The sequence below is a fragment of the Nyctereutes procyonoides genome, unplaced genomic scaffold, assembly GCF_905146905.1.
Source record: "Nyctereutes procyonoides isolate TBG_1078 unplaced genomic scaffold, NYPRO_anot_genome, whole genome shotgun sequence".
Lineage (NCBI taxonomy): Eukaryota > Metazoa > Chordata > Mammalia > Carnivora > Canidae > Nyctereutes > Nyctereutes procyonoides.
The window spans coordinates 2,777,338-2,792,752 of record NW_026575051.1 but is presented as its reverse complement, the minus strand read 5'-3'; the positions used below and the strand labels follow the sequence as shown (position 1 = coordinate 2,792,752).

The 15,415-nt window shown below is 41.8% G+C and overlaps 1 pseudogene; it reads left to right on the top strand.

Moving 5' to 3' along the window:
* Nucleotides 1–6,821: 6,821 nt before the first annotated feature.
* On the top strand, nucleotides 6,822–7,614 carry LOC129512802 (diphthine methyl ester synthase-like; annotated as a pseudogene).
* The last annotated feature ends 7,801 nt before the right edge of the window (nucleotides 7,615–15,415 follow it).

Genomic DNA, 15,415 nt, shown 5'->3' with positions numbered 1-15,415 from the left:
AGGTTAGGTATCCAAGCACAAGGTCACACTCATGATCGGGAGTGGATCTAGATTCCAGCAGCTTCAAAATCCAAGCTATATGTTACCCCACACAACCTCTAACAATCTTAGTGTCAAAGACATCAAACCCTTCCCCTGCGAGGAATTTGCAGAGTGATTGTACTGCATTTATTCGTCGGAGTTTCCAACCAACCTGGAGGTGGGACAGGGATTTTACTGATGAGACTGAAAGGAAGAGGAGTTGTGTCTTGGTGCATTTTTGGAGATTGACAGAACTGGAATCAAGCCACCCATCTTCTATTCCAGTGGGAAGTTTTTTATTATTACTTTTTAAGATTTAATTTATTCATGAGAGACAGAAAGAGGCAGAGACATAGGCAGAAGAAGCAGGCTCCATGCAGGGAGCTCTCTGTGGGACTCCATCTATCCAGGGTCCCTGGGATCACGCCCTGAGCTGAAGGCAGATGCTCAACTGCAGCCAGGCGTCCTTATTCCAGTGCTTTGACTTAAATTCAAACCTGCTTGTGGAGGGAGCAGACGGGGGAGACAGTGTCTGAAAACTGGGTGGTCATCCCCCAACGGTTGATAGCCTAGGAAACCTACAAAAAGCAGGAGCTTGAAAAGAAGAGAGAGGAGTGTGTGTGTGTGTGTGTGGGGGGGAGATGGTGATAAGACCAACACTTAATGGATGGGTAAAGAGGGAGAACTGAGGGAATCCCTGGGTGGCTCAGCGGTTTAGCGCCAGTCTTTGGCCTGGGCATGATCCTGGAGTCCCTGGATCGAGTCCCAGGATCGAGTCCTGGGATCGAGTCCCACGTCCGGCTCCCTGCATGGAGCCTGCTTTTCTCTCTCTCTCTCTCTCTCTCTCTCTCTCTCTCTCTCTCTCTCTCTCCTCTCTCTCTCATGAATAAATAAATAAAGTCTTAAAAAAAATTGAGTAAGAAGCCAAGGATGCTTGCTCTTAATAACCCTAGTCAATACAATAGTGGAAGGTTAGCCAGTCCAATAAACAACAGCAACAAATATATAAGGATTGAGAAAAAAAACTAAGGAACGTCAGTATTCATGGATGAAATTACTGTGTGTGTAGCAACCCCAAAAGAAAATTAAGATAGAATTGGTAAGTTTAGCAAGGTTGCTGGATATAAAACAATATAGCAAAAATCAATATACAATATCTATTGCAATTCTAGCAGCAGCAACCATCAGAAGGCATAACTTTTAATAATATTTCCCACTTAAGGGGTGCCTGGATGACTCAGTCAGTTGTGTCCAACTCTTGATTTCAGCTCAGGTCATCATCTCAGGGTGGTGAGGTTGAGCCCTGCATTGAGCTCTGTGCCCAGTGGGGAGTCTGCTCAAGATTCTCTCTCTCTCTCTCTCCCTCTCCCTCTCCCTTTGCACCACCCACCCCTGCCTTCCCCAGGTCCACACCTTCTCTCTCTCAAATAAATACATTTTTAAAAATATTTCCCATTTGGTTACATGAACATATACATATATAAAGCCAAGGTATATACTTGATTTGTGCACTTTGTTAAATGTTGTGCACATTTTAATAATATACCATTTGCAATAGCAACAAAGATATAAAATACTTAATAAATTGAACAGGTATGCCGGCCTTTGTGGATAAAATGATAAAGTTTTACTGAAAGATATTAAAGAAAATCTAAATTAATGGAAAGATAAACTGTGTGCTTGCAGAGAAAGACTTCATATTGTAAAGATTTCACTTCTCCCCATGACGTTAGTATTGAGCCAAGGGGGATAATAAGAGTTCTCCAAGCCTAGTCTTAGTAGAGTCTCACCCATCTGCTCATCTCAGGAGCAGGCTGAGTGGGATCACCCTTGGTGGTCCTTGACTCTTCCCCAGAGATTTCCTCCTGCAAACTGAGGAGGATTTCTTACCTTGGAAATCACATTCCTGAAACCTTCATCTTTTCCTCCTCTGCTTCTCTTTCTGGCTTATCTGGCAGTTTCCTTTTCTTTTCCCCAGCCCTTTGTAGACCTCTCCACAGTCGGCAAGGTGTGCAGTAAAATTACCTTGATTGTCTGAAAGATGTCATCCTCCATCCCCCCACCCTACCCCAGCAAATTCTTGTGTTCACTCTCCTGGAAAGTGTGTTACTTAGGCCCTGACCCTTACAGGTATTTTGCCTCTGTTACCTTCTCCCACAAAATCGGTTGTAATTGCCTTGATCCTCAGACCCCTTGGTCTTAAGAGTGGGGTGATGGGGCAGCCTCAGTGGCTCAGCGGTTTAGCGCCACCTTCAGCCCAGGGCGTGATCCTGGGGTCCCGGGACTGAGTCCCACGTTGGGCTCCCTGCATGGACCCTGCTTCTCCCTCTGCCTGTGTCTCTGCCTCTGTGTGTGTGTGTGTGTGTGTGTGTGTGTGTGTCATGAATAAATAAATAAAATCTTTAAAAAAGAAAAGAGTAGGGTGATGATTGAACAATTCTGTGACTATGCTAAAATCCACTGATTTGTACATTTAAAGGATGAATTTTATTTCTAAAACTATTATAAAAAAATAAAACTATTATGAAAAATGTTAATAGGTCATTCAGTTTTCAAGTACAATTCATTCAACATTTCTGAAGTGCCCACTCATGCCATGCACTGTGCTAGGCTTTGATGAAGAAGACAAACATAATCTCTTTCCTCTCAGAGCTTCCAGTTTTGGAGTGAGGGGCAGACAACAATAATACCACAACAATACCATATGGTGAAAGGAACACATGTGCTATTAGATCACCTTTCTCAGAAGTGAGGAGCTGAAGAAAGATTTCCAGAGGAAGCTCTCATCTCAGCTGTGAGTGATGAAATAAGTAAGCATTCAGAAAAAGCAGCTTCCATCTTGGCAGGAGTAGAGATGTGGTTACAGGCCAGAAGCTGAGGTTCCAAAGGATGGATCTACTTCTGTGGGTCTGAGAGGACCCAGCCAGAGGTGATTGATTTCCCCCAAAGTTTTTCTCCCTTTATCCCAGGATGTTATTTGGTAACACAACCAAGGCATATAGTTACTGGTCCCGTGAGGAGAAGACCCACTTATTTCCACAGGAAGTCAGGAGAGGAGTAGGTCTTATGGTTTATTTTGTAAAGGAAGGAAGGCATCCAGTTTTTCCTAGAGTATTATAGCACTGAGGTGACTCCTGGGTCCTTGTCTACAGGCTCTAGGGGAAAGAGTGCAGAGAAGCTCTTTCAAATAAATAAAAATTAAAAAAAAATTTAACTAGGCTCTATACCCAACATAGGGCTTGAACTCACAACCCTGAGATCAAGAGTTGCATGCTCCATAGACTGAGCCAGCCAGGTACCTCTCCACCAGTGGATAGTTATTAAATAGAAGATGACAAAACTATATTATGTGATGTAAATTTAATTTGCATATATTTCTAACAACGCATATACCTCAGATAGTACACGTATTGGGGGCGTGCATCTTCTACGTGTGCTATTGCCTGTGATTCAACCCTGAACCCAAACTGACACAGCCCCGCCCTCAGGGAACTTAGAGTCAATTGGAGAAACAGACCTTAAATGCCATTCTGTTTAAACACTCCACAGTAGCAGGTGTGGCATAGAAATAAATTATAAATTTTAAAAGATTGTAATTCAACCTTGGTTCAAATCAGTTACAAATGAGAGTGATGTCTAATGGGAAGTGTTGCAAGAAAAGAACTTTGTTGACATGAGGTCTTTAAGTGAGGCTTAGGTACAGGCACATACAGGTAGAGCTATAGCTATAGACAATAAATATCAAGCTAGACTCCAGGTTGCAATGGACCAACATCTGGCCAAGGGAAGAAGCTTTTACAAAATTAGTTTTGGGCATGCTCTGTCTGCAGTTAAAGAGGAGCTACCATTTCATTTTATTTTTTACTTTTTTTTCATTTCATTTTAAAAAGTGGGAAAATGTGGAATTTAAGAAACAAAACAGAGGATCATTGGGAAAAGGAGGGAAAAATAAAATAAGATGAAATCAGAGAGGGAGGCAAACTGTAAGAGACTCTTAACTATAAGAAACAAAGAGGAGGTTGCTGGAAGGGAAATGGGTGGGTGATGGTCATTTAAGGAGGGTATGTGAGGTAATGAGCACTGGGTGTTAAATGCAACTGATGAATCACTGAACACTATTTCTTGTTATTTATTTATTTATTTAAGGCAGACACTGAGGGAAAGGCAGAGGCACAGGCAGAGGGAAAAGCAGCCTCCTTGCAGAGAACACAACGGGGGACTCGATCCCGAGGCTCCAGGATCACACCCCAGGCAGAAGGCGGCGCTAAACCACTGGGCCACCGGGGCTGCCCTGAACACTATTTCTGAAACTAATGATACACCATGTGTTAAGTAATTGAATTTAAATAAAGTAAAATTTTAAAAAATAATAAATAAAAGGGGGATAAAATCAGGTAGCCTCTCTGATAGGCTACTTCTAACTCCAGAAATTATAACCTAAAATTTAAGGTTTTGTTTTCTTTTATTGTAGAAAATTGAATTTGTCATAGCGAAGTATGTGTGTTCACTTCAAGTTAAAACTATATTTGTTATATGAAGTTACATTTGCCCATTGGCCTTATATTGATAACACCAAGTTTGAGACCTTGCTGATTTTGTTATAATTAACCATATCTACATATTATCTTGCCAAGTTAGATTCTAAATCTAGCTTCCTTCCTTGAGAGTTATTCAAGTTAAAAAAAAAAAAGTATAGCATATTTGCTTTCAAAAACACATCACTGCATCTGGATTCTCCACAAAGGAAAGCATTTAGGGTGTTAGGTACATGAAGAAGTTCACCCCCTTGCATATACACTACATTCAAAATTGTGTTTAAGAAAAAGAGCATACCGGGATCCCTGGGTGGTGCAGCGGTTTAGCGCCTGCCTTTGGCCCAGGGCACGATCCTGGAGACCCGGGATCGAATCCCACGTCAGGCTCCCGGTGCATGGAGCCTGCTTCTCCCTCTGCCTCTCTCTCTCTCTCTCTCTGTGACTATCATAAATAAATAAAAACAAAATTAAGAAAAAGAGCATACCTAAGAAAAAGAGTAGGGAAAAATAATAATGCAAAACTTTTCACTATGTTTTCAAATGTCATGTAACATGGTTATGATACCTAGGTATGAAAAGTTATTTTAAAAAGTTTTCCCTGATGGGCGCCTGGGTGGTTCAGTCCATCTGCCTTCTGCTCAGGTCATGATCCCGTGGTCCTGAGATCGAGTCCTGCATCCATGCATCTGAGGTCCCTGTTGGAAGGGACCAACAGTGGGAAGCCTGTTTCTCCCTCCCCCTCTGCCTGCTGCTCCCCTTGCTTGTGCTCTCTCTCTGCCAAATAAATAATTAAATATTAAAAAAACAAGTTTTCCCGGATGGAGGATTAAATCCCTGCCCCGCCCCTCCATGATATCCATTGAGATGTTTTTGAAGACAGAAAGATTGGACGGGGAACATTGCAAACCTCCTGTTTGCATTTTTCTACCCAAAGACCAATAGAGATTTTTAGTCCATGTGGTAATTATTCCCCCAATAACTTTCCAGTTCTCAGAGTGATAAGAGAGCACCCAGCATTAACAACAAACAGACGGCTGGATTCTCTTTTGCCATCTCATTCTTCCCCCTGTTTTCACGGACTATCCAAACTCAGCTAACAGCACAGATGTGGAATTGGAGGGGCAGCGGGATGGGGGATGAATTCTCATATGACACTGGGCTGGAGGGTACTTTCAGAGGCCAGGCACCCTCTAGATTCCAATTCAAATTGCTACAAGAACGCTCTTTTCTACCATATGTCCAGATCACAAAATTCCACAACTACAAACCATATTGAATGGACATCCTAGAGAGTTTCTCATAATGGAAGATTTCATATCCAGACTGGGAAATATTTGGTCACATAAGTAGGGTAGAGGTTGGGTTAGAAGAAAGAAATGGGGCTTTCTATATTTTACTGTCATTTCTTTGATGAGAAATGCAAGGTGTGGGGATCCCTGGGTGGCGCAGCGGTTTGGCGCCTGCCTTTGGCCCAGGGCGCGATCCTGGAGACCCGGGATCGAATCCCACGTCAGGCTCCCGGTGCATGGAGCCTGCTTCTCCCTCTGCCTATGTCTCTGCCTCTCTCTCTCTCTCTCTCTCTCTCTGTGACTATCATAAATAAATAAATAAAATTAAAAAAAAAAGATTTAGAAATGCAAGGTGTTAAATATAAAGGGGGTGAATGCTCATGATCCCGGCCTGTAGAGCAGACCTCCCTCTTCAGTCTCCAATTGCCAAGGAGGCATCACTAAACACCACCACACCCTCTCTCCTCACATATAGGCTTCACAGGAGACAGACACTTCCCAGAGTGAGGTCCACTATCGCTCTGCAAAGCAGTGTCAAAGATTCAGGGAAGATACACCCTTCAAAGTAGGTCTAAGGAGCCATTTTCCTTTCTTTGATCAGTGCTCCTCAGAAAAAATTAGTCATAAAAGAAGAAAAAGTGTTACTACACTTAAAAATGTCTTGCTTCATATTTTTAAAGATTTTATTAATTGAGAGAGAGGGGGAAAGAGAGAGCATGAGCAGGGAGGGGGAGAAGGGGCAGAAAGAGAGTAACAGGCAGATTCCCCACTGAGCAGGGAGCCTGATGTGGGGCTCAGTCCCAGGACCCCGAGATCATGACCTGAGATGAAGGCAGACTCCGAATTAGTCACCCAGGTGCCCCTGTCTTGCTTCATGTTTATGCAGGATGCAAATTCAGTGTTAGAAGCACTCCAATCCTTAACTGCTTCTTCAGAAAGGGAGCAGTTGGTGGTCTCTGTCCCGCTGGACTTTGAAATGCGTTACCTGGTTAGCTTGGGCCTGGGTGATGCCAAGAACATCAACATTCAAGGGCCTGGAAGCTGTAAAATGCTGCACTCAAGTGTATCTGGAAGCCTATACCTTAGTCTTGACAGTAGGGAAGAAAACCCTGGAAGAGCATGGAAGAGAATTGATTCTTGCTGATAGAGAAGAAGTGGAACAAGAAGCAGATAATATTTTGAAGGATGCTGATATCAATGATGTTGCTTTCCTCATGGTTGATAATCCACTTGGGGATACAATACACAGTGATCTTATTCTGGGAGGAACAAAACTGGGAATCTCTTATCAAGTTATTCAAAATGCTTCCATAATAAATGCTGTAGGTTGCTGTGGTTTACAGCTGTATAAATGTGGAGAGACAATTTCTATTGTTTTTTGGACAGACACTTGGAGACCAGAAAGCTTCTTTGACAAAGTGAAGAAGAATAGACTGAACAGCACACACACACACACTCTCCTTACTAGACATCGAAGTAAAGGAGCAGTCTTTGGAAAATCTCATCAAAAGAAGGAAGACCTATGAACCTTCTTGGTATATGAATGAAATCCAAGCAGCACAGCAACTTCTGGAGAATCGATACTCAACAAGGAGACACTGTGTTGGCTTAGCCAGGGTTGGAGATAAAGACCAGAAAATTGCAGCTAACTCTTGCAGCAAACATGTACAATGGATTTGGGAGGACCGTCACACTCCTTAATTATCACATGAGACAATGTGCATGTGCTGGAGATGAAGATGCTAAGTCAGTCAGTTTTCCATACTTGAAAATACCCAAAATCCCCAACCATTGATGGACTCTGAACATAGACATGTTCTATTGTTAGGTGATTAATTTCAGCCATGTATGCCTCTACACACGTTTGTAAAACCAACTCAACGGTTCTTTTGGTTTATCTAATAAGTATAAAACAAGTGACCAAGAAGAAAGCTGTTGACTCAGCAATTAAAACAAACACAAGAAGCCAGGTCAGTTGTGGCATGGAGTCAGGGGCTGTGTGCATGTGTCATACTGTGCTGGATGCTGGGCTCACGGCAGAGACAGGACAGACTCGTCCCTGCCTTTTTGGAAGTTCTCACCCAGTGAGGAGTACAGATAGATGAGCAGAAAGAGAGGCAATGACAAAAACAAGAGATCATGGATGTGACATCCTCAGCACAGTATGTACAATCATATGCATTCTCTTCCCTTTGGATGCCAGAGTCTTGAGAGCAGTAAGTGCAATGCAAAAATGAATTCACTTTGAGATTTGTATTTAGCTTTTTGAAGTTTTCCAAGTCCAGTTAGTGAGGCCTTTGCTAATTAAAAACAGTTCCTGGGCAGCCCAGGTGGCTCAGTGGTTTAGCGCTGCCTTCAGCCCAGGGCCTGATCCTGGAGACCTGGGGTCGAGTCCCATGTCCGGCTCCCTGCCTCTTCTTCTCCCTCTGGCTCTCTCTCTGTCTCTGTCTCTCATGAATAAATAAATAAAATCTTTTAAAAAATAAAATAAATAAAAACAGGTTTCCATCCTTCAAAGAAAAATTTATATCTGATCTTATATTTTCTTTTCTTTTTTAAGAGTTTATTTTTAAGTAATCTCTACATCCAACCTTTGGCTTGAACTCACAACCCAACATCATGCAGTGCTGCTCTACCACCAGGTGCCCATTATATTTTCTTTATAAAGAAGGCCTTTTACAGGGGTGCCTGGCTGGCTCAGTTAGTGGAGCAGGTGACTCCTGCTCTTGGAGTTATGAGTTCAAACCCCATGCTGGGTATAGAAATTACTTTTTTTTTTTTTTTTTTTTTTTTTAGAAATTACTTAAAAATAAAGTCTTTGAGAAAAGAAGGCAGCCTTACATGTGTATTTCTGTCATCATGGCTTAAATGGTCCAGTGCGCTGCCCATGTCCACGTGGCCAGACTTCTCCTGGGCAAATCCAGCAAAAAGCTTTTTTAAATTCCTCAAAAATGGACGATGTTCTCTCACATCCAGGCCTTCACATTTTTTAAAGCCTAAAATGATGTTTTCCCCCTCTCTTTCTTTTTCAAAATAAGGAGCTCTCCATCTGACCACCACGGTGCTGCCACTGTGGACACAAGCTGTTGCAGCCCATCAAGCTGACCAGGACCAGGAAGGTGCTGCGGGGACAAGCTTGTGGAGACTGTGCATGCGGGTGTGCGTGCAATTCACAGAGGACACCAGCCTCTCCACTCTCCGCAACCGCGACGGAAACGGGAAAGGCCTAGAGGCAAGGATGAGGGCTCACCCTATCAGTCAGAGTGAGAGGCTCAGGGGTGGCGCGGGACTCATCATGGTAGGCCCTGAGTGTCTGGCCCACAGGGATGATGATCAGCGATTGTTAATAAGGTGTTTATATTATTATTTTTTAAGATGACATTCTTTAAAAATTTTTTATGTTTATTTATTAATTTTTAAAGATTTTACTTATTTATTCATGAGAGACAAAGAGAGAAGCAGAGGCATAGGCAGAGGGAGAAGCAGGCTCCTCCCAGGGAACCGCATGAGGGACTGGATCCCCAGACCCAGGATCACACCTTGAGCCGAAGGCAGACGCTCAACCGCTGACCCAGGCGTCCCGACATTCTTTTTTTTAAAAGATTTATTTATTTGCTAGAGAGAAACCACAAGTGTGGGGAGGGGCAGAGGGAAAGGGAGAAGCAGACTCCCTGCTGAACAGGGAGCCCTACGCGGGCTCCAAACTCCTCCCGTACATGTGAATATATTGCTATATTGGGACCGTAGGATCAGGACCTGAGTCCAAGGCAGATGCCCCAAGTTGAAATTTTCTTTCTTTCTTTCTTTCTTTCTTTCTTTCTTTCTTTCTTTCTTTCTTTCTTTCTTTCTTTCTTTCCTTTCTTTCTTTCTTTCTTTCTTTCTTCTTTTTTTTTTTTTTTTTTTTTTTAAGATTTTACTTATTTATCCATGAGAAACACACAGAAAGAGGCAGAGACAAAGGCAGAGGGAGGAGCAAATTGAAATTCTTAAGTAGAAAACCAAGTAACAGGGACGCCTGGGGGGCTCAGCGGTTGAGCGTCTGCCTTCGGCTCAGGTCATGATCCTGGGGTCCTGGGATGGGTGCCGCATGGGGCTCCCCAGAGGGAGCCTGCTTCTCCCTCTGCCTGTGTCTCAGCCTGTCTCTGCGTTTCTCATGAATAAGTAAGTAAAATCTGAAAGAAAGAAAGAAAGAAAGAAAGAAAGAAAGAAAGAAAGAAAGAAAGAAAAAGGAAGGAAGGAAGGAAGGAAGGAAGGAAGGAAGGAAGGAAGGAAGAAAACCACACAGCATGGCAATAATGAAACCCCACGGAATCACCACCCTCTTTCTGACACTAACAATTTGCCCCCCCTCCTTTTTTTTAGTAAGTAAAATGTTATAGAGTCAATTGATGCCCCTGTGTCCTCCTTCCTGATACCTTCCCTCTCCCCAGAGGTAACCTCCAGCCTGAATCATTATCATTCCCATGAATTATTTTGTACTATCACTGTATTTTTATGTGTCTGTGAGAATATACAGCATTTTAATGTGTTCAAACTGGATATATTTATTAGCTAATACATTACAGTTTTGTCTTGTGTTCACATTACATTTTTCTTACCAGTACTTTCACAACTTTTTTAGTCACAGTTTCTCAGTTTCACGTGAAACAAATACAAAAGATTGAGCAGGATCTTGCTGTAGAAGTTTCAATGCAAATATTCAAATTTTGCCTTCTGTGGAAATTGTAAAATATCACAGAAAGGAAACACAAGGTTATTTTTTTAGACAATCTGGTGGATAGGTTTCAATAAGTAACCAGTAAATATGGTTTTGTCAAACTCCAAACAGGCTTTACATGCCTTAAATGTTTTTCTTGAATTGGTTGGGGCCAGAATTTATTTTATTATATTTGAATAGATGATACAATTGCATGGTTCAGAATTTAAAAGAGGCAAAGGATGTATATAAAAGTCTACCAACCACTTCATCCCTCACCACACACTTCCCATCTCTGAAGGCAATGGATGTTATGAATTTCTTCCAAACCAATCAAATGAGAGGATACTCTAAGTGTACAGGCAGCTTGCTGGCTTTTTCCTATCAATATTATATTTTTGAGGGATCCCTGGGTGGCGCAGCGGTTTGGCGCCTGCCTTTGGCCCGGGGCGTGATCCTGGAGACCCGGGATCGAATCCCACGTCGGGCTCCCGGTGCATGGAGCCTGCTTCTCCCTCTGCCTGTGTCTCTGCCTCTCTGTCTCTCTCTGTGTGACTATCACGAATAAATAAATAAAATCTTTAAAAAAAATATTATATTTTTGAAACATATATTCTGAAACATATAGACCCGGATGACTCATTTTATCTACTCTATAACATGCTGTCCAACAGAACTTTCTGCAATGACGGAAATGTTCTATAACTACACTGTCCAGTATGGTACCACACTGAACAATTGATATAAAACTAATGTGATTGAGGAACTAAATTTAAAATTTGAAATTTAAAACATAGAATTAATTTAAATATTTAAATTTAAGTTTATGTAGCCCCATGTCGCTTGTGGCTACCATGGGGAACAGAACCCCACTGTTGTATTCAATTTTATTTGAATATACCACAGATCAGGGTGCCTGGGTGGCTCAGTAAGTCCTACATTGGGCTCCCTGCTCATCAGGGAGTCTGCTTCTCCCTCTCCTTCTGCTGCTCTCCCTGCTTGTACTTTCTTCTCTCCCTGTCAAATAAATGAATAAAATCTTTTTTTTTAAGGGTCCCTATTGCCCCATAGAGTCACCAACATTTGCTATTACCAGACTCATCTTTGTTAATTTGATGGATGTAAAATGTTATCTCATTGTTATTTTAATTGGCAGTTTTTGTTTTTCCTTTGAGGAATTGTCTTTTGTACCATTTTCACTTTTTGTGTTGAATTTATTGTCTTTTTCATATTGATTTGAAGGCGTTCTCCATAAATTCTTCTTGGTTATATGCCTATATATGATGTCTCCTATAATGTGCCTTTTGTTATTAGCTTAATTTTTGGAATAGCAATATATTCACATGTATTTCAAAAGGCACACAATGATAACCAGGGTTCTTTCAAAAGTTAAATGCAGAATTACCATATGACTGGAAAAGATTCTCTCCTTGAATAAACTCCAACCAGGCTCCTCTAAGCCCTTTCCATCTAGCTCTATAAAGACTTAAACTAATACCAGCATCATTTCTAACAGCTTAAGGCCACAGCTCTAGGATGATCCTTGCCCCTCCTTTAAGTTGCCTACCTGAGAAAACTCAAGGCTGCCAAAGGAACTTACTGTTTAGCCAACGCCTGAGGTTATCACCCCTGCCTCCCAGCCTCTGTGGGAGGGTAGGAGCCTAACTTGGATAAGCACCAGTTAATAAACCTGAATGGATTTCACATGGACCAAACCACTGGGATTCCTGCTTTTAAAATTTTTCATTTCCACTCTACTAAGTTGCCACTCACTCCCCTTTTCAATGCCCAGTTACCTCTGTACCAAAGTTGAGTTTCATTCATGCTGGCCTCTTTTCCCTGCTGCAACAGTATCTTACTAAAATTTGTCCTTACCACTTTAAGGAGGGTCCAGTTTTGTTTATGTTGACACAAACCAGCAATTTTACCTGAGAAATAAAAGCATGTGTCCACACAGAAAATTGTACAAGAATGTTTATAGCAGCATTATTTATAATAGCCAAAGGCAGAAACAACTTAAGTGTCCATCAACTGATGAATAAACAAATTATGATATATACATAGAATGAAATAGTATCAGCCATAAAAAAGGAATGTAATACTGATACATGCTACTTTGATGAACCTTGAAAACATGCTAAAATAGGAAGCCAAACACAGAAGATCATATATTGAGTGATTCCTTTTCTTTTATTTTTAAGATTTTATTTATTTATTGGGGATGCCTGGATAGCTCAGTGGTTGAGCCCCTCCCTTTGGCTCAGGGCATGATCCCCGGTCCTGGGATTGAGTTCTGCATCGGGCTTCCTGCAGGGAGCCTGCTTCTCCCTCTGCCTGAGTCTCTGCTTCTCTCTCTCTCTCTCTCTCTCATGAATAAATGGATAAAATCTTTTAAAAAAAGATTTTATTTATTTACTTAAGAGAGACAGAACCGAGATAGCGATGGAGAGAGCACGAGTGGGAAAAAGAGGAAGAGGGAGGCTCTCCTAGAACAGAGAACCCTATGCAGGGCTTGATCCCAGGACCCTGGGCTCATGACCTGAGCAGAAGGCAGATGTGTCACCCAGGAGTTCCTGATTCCTTTTTTTAAAAAAAGATTTACTTATTTATTTTAGAGAGAGAGCGCGAGAGTGCACGAGGCGGGGGTGGGGGTGGGGGGAGGCGGTAGGCAGAGGGAGAGAATGGGGAAGCAGATTCTGCACTGAGCAGAGAACCTGATGTCAATGCCAGGAGATCTCAAGACACAAGCAGGGGGAGAGGCAGAGGGAGAGAAAGAAGCAGGCTCCCCACTGAGCAGGGAGCTGACACAGGACTGGATCCCTGAGCCAAAGGAAGATGCTTAACCGACTGCACCACCCAGGTGCCCCATAGAATAGTTTGAAAGTATACTCTTTTTTTTTTTTTTTTAGAAAGATTCCTTTTTTTTTTTTTTTTAATTTTTTTATTTATTTATGATAGTCACAGAGAGAGAGAGAGAGAGAGAGGTAGAGACACAGGCAGATGGAGAAGCAGGCTCCATGCACCGGGAGCCCGACGTGGGATTCGATCCCGGGTCCCCAGGATCGCGCCCTGGGCCAAAGACAGGCGCTAAACCGCTGCGCCACCCAGGGATCCCTGAAAGTATACTCTTACATACTCTTTTCTCTTCTCTGGGAAAATGTATGTTTTGGTTTTTTTTGTTTGTTTTGTTTTGTTTTGTTTTAACGTTTTTGTTTTAATGTTGGTTATAACTCTGTATCCATTTCATGGAGCATTTTTTCTTTTTCTTTTTTTTTTAAAGATTTTATTTATTTATTTATTTATTTATTTATTTATTTATTTAAGTTCCTTTTGGAAACAATTCTTTGATGTAGGTGTTATCAGCATCATGGGTAGATGAGGAAACCAAAGATAATAGACTAAGTAATCCCCTCCTTTGGTAGAAATTTGAATCTGGGTTTGGGTCTTGATGTCATCAAATAGGAGCTAAGTGAATATAGAAAATTATTTCTCTCTCACAGAGCTTGGTTTTCAAGACTATTGTTTTGTTGAAAATTTTTGAATTTCAATAATGCATATTAGCTCTTTTCTTTTTAAAAATATTTTATTTATGTATTTATTTGAGAAAGAGAGAGGGAGAACACTTGGATGTGAGTGCCAGCAGGGAGGAGCAGAGGGAGAAGGGAGAAGGAGAGAGTCTGAACCAGATGTCACACTGAACACAGAGCCCAACACAGGGCTTGATCTCACAACCAGGAGATCATGATTTCAGCCAAAACCAAGAATCAGATGCTTAACCAACTGAGCCTCCCAGGTGCTCTTCTTCCCCCCACCCACCCAACAAGATTTATTTATTTATTTATTTATTTATTTATTTATTTATTTATTTATTTTAGAGAGAGAGGGGAGAGGCAGACTTCCCAATAAGCACAGAGCCCAAGACGTGTGCGGCTTGATCCCAAAGCCCTGAGATCATGATCTGAGAAAAATCAAGAGCCAAATGCCCAACCAATTGAGCCACCCACCCTTTTTTTTTCTTCTCTTAGCATTCCTTCTGAAACAATCCGAACCTCCTCACAAGATTGATGCCATTACCAAATAAGAAGGAGGTCATTTTCTGGCTAAGGGCAGAGTGAAAAACTCATTAATAGTTTCTAAGTTCTGGGTAGCCCCAGTGGCCCAGCAGTTTAGCGCCCTTTTGGCCCAGGGTGTGATCCTGGGAACCCGGGTCCCACGTCGGGCCCCCTGCATGGAGTCTGCTTCTCCCTTTGCCTGTGTTTCTGCCTCTCTCTCTGTGTGTGTGTGTCTCTCATGAATAAGTAAACAAAATCTTTTATAAATAAATAGATAAATAAATAAATAAATTAGTTTCTAAGGTTCTAAGTCAGTGGTGAAATTTATTCTAGCTCCCTCCTCTGCTTGACTTCCCTATTGTGAAGTCCAGTGAAATTTTGTCCAGTCCTTTGAGTGTGGGCATGCCCACATGTGTCAGTGTGTGGGTATGCATGTGTGTATGCATATGTGTGGCCGTTTTGTGAAAAATCAACTTTCCAATTATTCTTTCAAAACTGTTTTCTTATGCCATGAGTCTTTGACCTTTAAAACCCCAAAGCAAAAAAATATCTGACTCATTTATAATTGGTGTTAGCTATTATCATTTCTTCCTTGAGATAAAACCAGAACCCTGTTTTCTATGATGAGAATAGGGACAGGAGTTACAGGAAGTAGAGGGTAACTGGTTACTATTTTAAAGAAGATCCATTATCTCTAGGATCTATGTCAATGGCAATAGAGAGAAGAGAAGGCAGTGATGGTGACCCAACCAAACTGCCACTGAGCTGACTAGCCCTCTGGCTCCTCATTCTACTACCATGAGCCATAACCCTGGCTCCAAT